Here is a 7,485-nt window from a genome sequence, read left to right as displayed (position 1 = left end):
TTCTCTTGGATTCAAAAAAGGTCTAAATCACTAAATGGAGAATTAAGTCAACACTGTTTAATCCATCTTTTTCTTGCTAGATACGTCCTCTTATCTATCACTGCCCTTCCTTCTCTCTTTCACCCCATCTGGGTCAAGCAGTTTATAATAAAAAGGTAGACAGCAAATTAACTTTCAATATAAATAGAAGAGCGAACACATGGGCGAAAGATGTGGCACAATGGGTTAAGCCATTGGTCAGCATATTTGAATCTCATATTGGCATTCTAGTTAGAGTCCCTGTTACTCTGCTTCTAATCCAGCTCTCTGCTGATGTGTCCGGTAAAGTAGCAGATGATGGTTCAAGTACTTGAGTCTCTGTCATCTACATGGGGGACCTGGATGGAGCTTCTGGCTCCTTGCTCCTGCCTGGTCCAGCCCCAGCTCCTGTGGCCATTTTGGGAGTGACCCAGCAGATGGAAGATCTCTCTGTGATTCTCCTTCTCTCTCCCACTCTGCCTTTCAAATAAATCCTAAAAAGAAAATGACAAAAAAAAAAAAAAAGAAAAGAAAAAGAAAACAATACTTTTTTACCTCTATGGAACTTTTGACTCTGCTTGTATTTATTGTATTTGACTTTCAAAACAGCTGCCAAAGTGAAGTAGGCTATATCTCTTTTCAGCAGTAAAAGGAGTCAGGAGAGACTGAGTCTCCTAGGAAGCTAGTAGCAGAGCATGGAGAAAAAAAATCATGTGCTAGGTTCCCAGCTCACTCTTTGCTCATCAGGTCAGAGGTCCTGAGAATTCACGACAAGTGATCGCTCTAAGTTGAGCATAAAGTTCAGATTTCATCACTACCAAAGGGCTAAAGTTCTACATATATTCATGTGTTCATGAAAAAGTAGATGTGACTGATATGCAAAAAGATACCAATACTGGAAAACTTGAAAATCCTGGGCATTGTTTCTTGGAATCCAGTGTACTTGTTCTAGTCTAAAAGAACAGACGTCAATCTTGTAACTGGCACAGGACATCGGTGAAAGTGATGATCTGTATAGTTAGCTTTCCTAAGAACGAAATGAACTGAAAATGTACCAAGAAATCAAAATTCTAGCTAAAACCTATGAAGACATCCCCAAACTGCTCTCTAGATCCCTTATCTTTAGCTGAACTAGTAACAGAACTCTTGAATTTTGCAGAATATTGTAGGGATATTCTTGGGAAATGATTGCCCGTATCTATGTATAGCAAGTTTCTGATGATGTTTGACCTACCTTTGACTTGAGTAGCTTATCCTTGATTGCAACAGATTCAGAATAAGAAAATTTACATGAGAACTTGGCTTTGAGTATAAGGATGTGTAAAGTGTCTCTTCCTCATCATCCTCTTTCCTGAACTCTGGTTAAAGGAATAAAATGAAATTAAATAAATTGGACCAACATGTCCAAAATGTTGTCAAGGATATTCCTGAATTGAGTGGAATATTCTGAAATTCTTTTTAAGATTTTATGACTTTAAAAATCCTAGGGGAATAATATGGAAGCATATAATTTTTAAATATATATTCATACACACGTGTATATATATATATATATTCATTCTCTGGCTCAGAACCATATAAATTATGTAAAAAAAATCGCATAGTATGCTAGAGTATATCTAATTCAGTTCATTTAAATTCAGACAAAAAATGTGCTAAATGCCTGTTGTGTGTCTAGGACTGTGTAACTTGGAACAAATAAAAAGATGCCTTTCATCACTCAAGGATGCCACAGGGTGGTCTGAAAGCAATGCTATAAACAGGTGGTTTCCATGCAATATGCTGAGATACAGTGACCCTAAGGCAGCAAGGCCCTGAAGTGAAGAGGATAGGGAAGGAGATTCTAGACAGAATGACTAATGTGACAAAAGACAAGGGGGGCTGAAACCCAAGGCACATTTGAAGAGCTACAAGTAGCTTTATCGTTTCCTGGAAAGTTAAGAGCAAGGTAGTGACGGGGTGAGGCAAGAACATATGAAGATTGTCCTGAAATATTAAAGCTCCTTTACATATGAAGAAATCAGGGCAAGATTTAGGTCTCAGGACTTTCTGATGCTAAGATTTAAGGAATCAGACAGTGTGAGGTAAGGGATCAAAGCAATTAAATTCAGCATGGCTGGAATTTTGCTAAAATCAAAATATGTACTTGAAGGTATTGAGGAAAACTCAGAGTTGAAGGCTGAGGTAGACCACTACTGACATCTCATTGTTAACGGCCTCTTAGGAGAACTTTAAAAAGCCCTAGCTCTCTGACTCCTCTTTTTCTCTCAGTCACCAACAGACATCAGCAAAGGCCTATCTACAATTCTGTGAACCTAGGAATAAATAGAAAAAAAACAGGTCATGAGAAAAAAGGGAGGAGAGGATCAGATATGTGTACTGACCTCAAATTAGGAGATTAAGCCGGCGCCGTGGCTCAATAGGCTAATCCTCCACCTTGCGGCGCCGGCACACCGGGTTCTAGTCCCGGTTGGGGCGCCGGATTCTGTCCCGGTTGCCCCTCTTCCAGGCCAGCTCTCTGCTATGGCCAGGGAGTGCAGTGGAGGATGGCCCAGGTGCTTGGGCCCTGCACCCCATGGGAGACCAGGAAAAAGCACCTGGCTCCTGGCTCCTGCCAGGATCAGCGCGGTGCGCCGGCTGCAGCGGCGGCCATTGGAGGGTGAACCAACGGCAAAGGAAGACCTTTCTCTCTCTGTCTCTCTCTCTCACTGTCCACTCTGCCTGTCAAAAAAAAAAAAAAAAAAAAAAAAAAAAAAAAAAAATTAGGAGATTAAACATGGAATGTAAAGGAAATCGTTTTAAAGGTAGATGGTTGAATACAGGCTCTAGAACTTGCTCTGTGCTAAGCAAGGGTAGCATAGAGGGCAAGTTTAACAAACAGCATTGTATATTTAGGAATCAGAAAGGAGAAAGAATGTTGGGACCTTAGGAAAGCATATCGAAACTACTCTTAAATTAATATAATTTCAATTAAGGCAAAAAAAGACCTTTATTAAAAAATGAAAGAATCTGCAGGGCCTCAAGAAGGGGCTGAAGCATTGCTCAGTGCTTTGCCTCACTTTCCGCTCTTCTCAAACCCAGCTCTTAACAACCAGCAAGATGAAGGAGCAGCAGCTCTCTAGGAACCAGGTCAGCCAGACTGCTGCAATTTGCAGGGCCCAGAACAAAGGAAAATGAAGAATTTCTTATTCAAAAAGCAGAAAGTAATGTGCTGTCTAAAATACAAAGCTTTTTCCTTCACCAGTCTTTCTCTTGACTTGTTATGGAATTATAATGTCATTCTAATTTAAAAATAAAATTTCAAATTGCTAGCATGAAAATTTCATTTTTATATCGTGAAGATGAAAAACTCTTACTCATGTGGACTCTTCAAAATCATGCAATTCATATTTTATGCTTACCCATGTATATGTATGACTAGAACAAAAATGGTGCAGAACACTAATACACATACATTTTACCAATATCCCCTATCTTTGACTTACTTATAGGTAAGGAAGGCAAGTTAACTATGGATTACTTGATCTTTCTCTTTCCTTTATGTTATGATTTCTAACAAACGTGATTGGCTATACAGGGAAGTGACATTAATAAGAAAAGATATGATATAGTTCCTTGCTTATTTCTACACTTGATCTTAGCCAAAAGGCCGAGAAGTGATAGTTCCTTGCTTATTTCTTAGAACTCCTTGGCCTTCTATTTGCATCCAAAGCAAGTTCTCGTTCCAAAGGAAAGTGTGGCCTCTTGGGGTTGTCAGATTATCTTCCCTCCTTACTCATAGAACTAACATACTTACATCCATTTGTTTTAAGTCAGTGAACACCATTCATCTTGGGTACACTGTTCATGTGCCATGTGGAAATGCTGTACGTGGACAGGGCAGCAAGAAATCACAACTGTGTATATCACGTATTCTCTCTGCTCCTGGGCATGCTCCTTTGTCCCTCTTGACTCAGAACAAATGAGTTCACAGAAAAAAAAATCAATATTTTTAAGACAGCAATAATAAGCCACAAAGCCAAGAACAAAGGCCTCCTGGGCATCTATAGGACTGCACAGTGTGCAGGACCGTCGGGCCAGCTCCAGGAGAAATGAACTGATAAGGCTAACACTTTGTTAACTGGTGTCTGGAGAAACTGCTTCTTCCCAATTATTATTGCTTATTTTGATCGTAGAGCTTTTTACAGAAAATCTGTTTAGATCAGCAAAGTCTCCAACAGTGCAACCTATACCCCAGCCTCATAGAAACTAGGCAGTGGTGCCTTTTTCCTTTTCTTCTCCTTCAGGAATCCCTCTATTATGAATATTTGAATATTGTTGATGGCTATTGACTGCTTCCCCGTTGAACTACTGTCTTCTGAATTTATATTTATTGAACTCTTTATTTCAAAGTCATTAAACCTTGACTATAATGTAAACTAAAAGTATGTGATCTTTAAATTATGAAATATAAAGTTAAAAATGGAAACTAGCAACAAGACTAGTCAATTACAGAGAAACACACCTGGAGGAATCATTTAACTCAGCCAAATATTTTTTATTCATTAGAGATAAGGGTTTACATGATGCGAGTAAATATCTTGATGACTGTTGCAAAGTTACCACATTCACTCAAGATCTACAGTGATCTCTTAGCTGGCCCATTGTCTATTTTTAGTCTTGGGCAAAGGAAGTTGAAGCCCAGGGAGCTCTCTTGTTTACCAGGAAGCAAGATAAAGCAGCACAGTAGGAACAAGGTTAGTGTTGCCTTTGGGTTCTTCAATATTGGGGTTAAGGCATTGGGACACAAGGGATTTTGATGGGAGAAACTCAAAGTATATAAGGATTGCTTTCCTTCCTTTTCTTCTTTTGTCTTCTTTGAGTTGCAATACTACAATTTTTGGAAATAATGCCTTGAAATATGAATCATATTAAAGAAATTTCCTAATGATAATAACTATCTTATATAGCTTTCTTACATAGTTTCACTAGCATCTATGAATTTATATATCTTGTTAGAATGACAAGAGCCTAGGGTGATTACTGATGCCATAAACAAGAGTGTCAATTTGTTAAGTCAACAACAGGAGTCACTGTGCACTTACTCCTCATGTAGGATCTTTGTCCTTAGTGTGCTGTGCATTTAGATTTAATGCTATAACGAGTACTCAGTCTATTTCACTTTGTGTTTCTATGGGGGTGCAAACTGTTGAAATCTTTACTTAATGTATACTAAACTGATCTTCTGTAAAAAAAAAAAAAAAAGAAAGAAAGAAATTATCAATTCCCAGCTTGACTCTCACTGGGATTAAACATGACAATAGGTCTGATCTGATTTCATCATCATTTAAAAAATCATCTATTATTTTTCACTTTATGTTTCTGTGTGGGAGCAAACTGTTGAAATCTTTACTTAATGTATACTAAGCTGATCTTCTGTATATTAAGAGAATCAAAAATGAATCTTGATGTGAATGGAAGGGGAGAGGGAGTGGGAAAGGGGAGGGTTGCGGGTGGGAGGGACGGTATGGGGGGGAAGCCATTGTAATCCATAAGCTGTACTTTGGAAATTTATATTCATTAAATAAAAGTTTAAAAAAAAAAAAAGAATGACATGATGAAACAGAGTTGATATTGAAGTGCCCAGCAGAAGGCAAGCTGGACACATTTCCTTACCAGAAAAAATACGGGAAGACACTCCTCCAGGAACTCATAAATGACACTGCTGGGATGGACTGGCAGTTTTGGCCTCGGCATCTGGAGAGTTATTTATAGCCAGATCTTGATAATCAGTGGTAGAGGCAAAAAATGGAAGAATAGATTATTGAAAACCATGCGTCATTCGCAAATGTGATGCTAAACAGCTGTTTTTAACTGCCACATTTCCATGAAAATTTCAACCAGATATATTAACAAAGAGTCAATTTACAACCTAGCATTTAATATGTTTTTTGTGTCATCTACTGACCCTCAGGAATAAATGTCAAAGCCTGAGTCAGAGCATTGTTGGGTAGCCACAAACAAATGATAACACAGGAAGGAACCACTGGTGTGAAAACATGAGGGATCTACTTTGATCCGACATGATCATATCATACAACTGTTGGAGCTTGCAAAGAATAAAACCTGAGCTGTACGTTTAAGAACTTATATCCTGGGGGCCCAGCACTGTGGCACAGTAGGTTAATCCTCCGCCTGCAGCACCAGCATCCCATATGGGCGCTGGTTCAAGTCCTGGCTGCTCCTCTTCCAGTCCAGCTCTCTGCTGTGGCCTGGGAAAGCAACGGAGGATGGCCCAAGTCCCTGGGCCCCTGCACCCACATGAGAGACCTGGAAGACACTCCTGGCTCCTGTTTAAAATTAAAAAAAAAAAAAAAAAAAACAAAAAAAAAAAAACCACTTATATCCTGAAAGAATATCTCCAATAATACAGAAAAAGAAACCAAAACATTGGCACATTTGTGGGGAAAGTGAAATGTAGGGAAATTGATGAAGAATAACAAAAATGAGGTGATGAGCCTCCAAAAAGAGATGGTCCTTATCACAGGCATGCTTGAGAAGACCCTGGGACGTTTTCATTGGGCTATGTGTTGGTCGTTACTGCTACTACTTACTTCCTTACAATTGCACCCGAGAGTAGATCCTTCCCACTGTAAAAAATCAACTTTATTTCTTACTTCTGTTTCCTGATTCTTATTCCCTATTCTTGTTCTCAATCAGTTCTGGTTAAAATGAACCGCTATGGGCTGGTGCTGTGGCAGGCCCCTACACCTGCATGGGAGACCTGGAAGAAGCTCCTGGCTCCTGCCTGCAGATCAGCACAGCTCTGACTGTTGTGGCCAACTGGGGAGTGAACCAGCGGATCGAAGACCTCTCTCTCTGCTTCTCCTTCTCTCCCTTGTAACTCTGACTTTCAAATAAATAAATACATCTTTAATAAAATAAAATAAAATGAATCTCTAATCTAGCCTACAGTGTCAGTGTCAACATACCAGTCCTTGGAAAGAGTTAATCTCTAGTTAATAAATTCATAAGCTCATCACAAAATGGACTAGATTCTCATCATGGAATCTCTGGTCAAAAACTCTGGGTTTGTGTCCATCCAACAGGACTGTCTGTACAGTTGACACCATTAACACTGGGATATTTATCTCATGAAAAATAAAAGCTTTCAAGTTTTTAGGATTGAGAGCTTTCTCTGGCATGCTATTTTCTATCCAAACCAAGAAAAAAAGGAAAGGATACAAATTATAGGTCTTGCAGTTTTGATGAGATAAACACATCTTGAAGCATAATATTTAGGAGAGTGAAGCTCCTTCGTGAAAATACATTTTTGACTTGATAAAATAAAATAGCATTAAGAGTAGCTCAGGATGTCTGAATGTATTAGTATTTTAACTATTGTTCCCTCTCTGCACATAGATACAATCCTAAGCTGTTTGTTTGGAAAGTGAGCTATAAAGTAGGCGATTTTGGTACATTCTCCCA

General features: G+C 38.9%; 1 long non-coding RNA gene and 1 pseudogene across 1 annotated transcript; one reads left to right on the top strand and one right to left on the bottom strand.

Moving 5' to 3' along the window:
• Positions 1-3,594: 3,594 nt before the first annotated feature.
• On the bottom strand, positions 3,595-3,679 carry LOC127493295 (U2 spliceosomal RNA; annotated as a pseudogene).
• Positions 3,680-4,639: 960 nt separating this feature from the next.
• Positions 4,640-6,964, top strand: LOC149126463 (uncharacterized). Its single transcript, XR_016233717.1, has 2 exons — positions 4,640-4,754; positions 6,718-6,964. It is a non-coding gene; the product is annotated as an uncharacterized LOC149126463 (long non-coding RNA).
• Positions 6,965-7,485: the final 521 nt, after the last annotated feature.

Source organism: Oryctolagus cuniculus, chromosome 5 (genome assembly GCF_051225735.1).
Source record: "Oryctolagus cuniculus isolate XC-2025 breed Fujian yellow rabbit chromosome 5, ASM5122573v1, whole genome shotgun sequence".
Classification (NCBI taxonomy): domain Eukaryota; kingdom Metazoa; phylum Chordata; class Mammalia; order Lagomorpha; family Leporidae; genus Oryctolagus; species Oryctolagus cuniculus.
This window is presented reverse-complemented; position numbering and strand designations above follow the sequence as displayed.